Consider the following 1,254-nt stretch of genomic DNA (forward strand, 5'->3'; position numbering starts at 1 on the left):
ATCAAATAAAATACTTAAATTTTTAGTAAAAGTATCTCTTGCTAATTTTAAATTATCAATATTAAGTATAGTTGAAATAGAATTTCTTGATTGAGTAAAATATATAATATAACAGTATTACACTTATTGACATTTAGATTTGGGTAATTATCATGACTCCAATTTACTAGTTTGTCTAAAATTAAATGCAATTTTAATTGCGTCGGTTGCTAAAAATATTTTGGTGTTATCAGTAAATAAAAATAAGTGAGCTTATGTCAAGAATTTATGCAAATCATTTAGGAATAAACAAGTGTGGGCCCAAGTGTGATTCTTGTGGTCATTAGTGATCATTGCTAAATTAATATAATCTAAATATTTATTATTTTATTATTAATTATTTACACTAGGATTTTACATTTGTTATTATTGCAAATAAAACTAACATTGGCTATATATAGGAAATTAATGTGTGTTTGCTCCTCTTGTTTGAGCAAAGCTTGTGTTAGATATGAGGAGTATGATTATACATACAATTTAAATTGGCATTAAAGTTATTTGAAAGAAGATACAAAATAAAAGAGTAACAATAGGACAATGACAAACATAATTTACATATTAACAATAATTACTCTTAAAGATTAATTAGCTTAACAAGTACTTTACAACAATTTTAGAATTGATTTTTTTAAGTTATACTATATTATGTTAATATTTAGAGACCGGCACAACTCAACTGCTATGTTTAAACTACTTCTATGCCCAAAGAACTTAGCACACTTTGTTTTTATTACATTAATTATGTTGTATCTTGCATTATGATCATGAACACAAGTATGAATAAGATTTTTATTTTTTAATAATTAGCTAGAATTAGAACATTTTTTTTAAATAGTTTATCAAGATCAAATATAGGTACCAAACTCTTTGTAAATTTGTTCTGTGCTATAAAGGTTTGGTAGTTTTAGAATATTATATAATATATTTAATACGATTTTGTTTATAGTGGAAATTAATTAAAGGCCCTTACCCATATTGCAATACCGAAAATATAAATATAAGGGGTTTATACAGGCAACTAGGCTATTTCTAATTGTTTTCTAACATTTTAATTATTATAAGGTAAAATCATTGGTTGATTCTTTCTATAATACAGTTTAAGAATAATTAATAATATTTTGTCATACAGTGGACCTTAAATTCTAAACACATTAATACATTTTGTATTTAAATACATCTGGCATACGATTTTGAAGGTGTCTTGTACAGGCGATC

Source organism: Acyrthosiphon pisum, chromosome A3 (assembly GCF_005508785.2).
Source record: "Acyrthosiphon pisum isolate AL4f chromosome A3, pea_aphid_22Mar2018_4r6ur, whole genome shotgun sequence".
Taxonomy (NCBI): Eukaryota; Metazoa; Arthropoda; class Insecta; order Hemiptera; family Aphididae; genus Acyrthosiphon; species Acyrthosiphon pisum.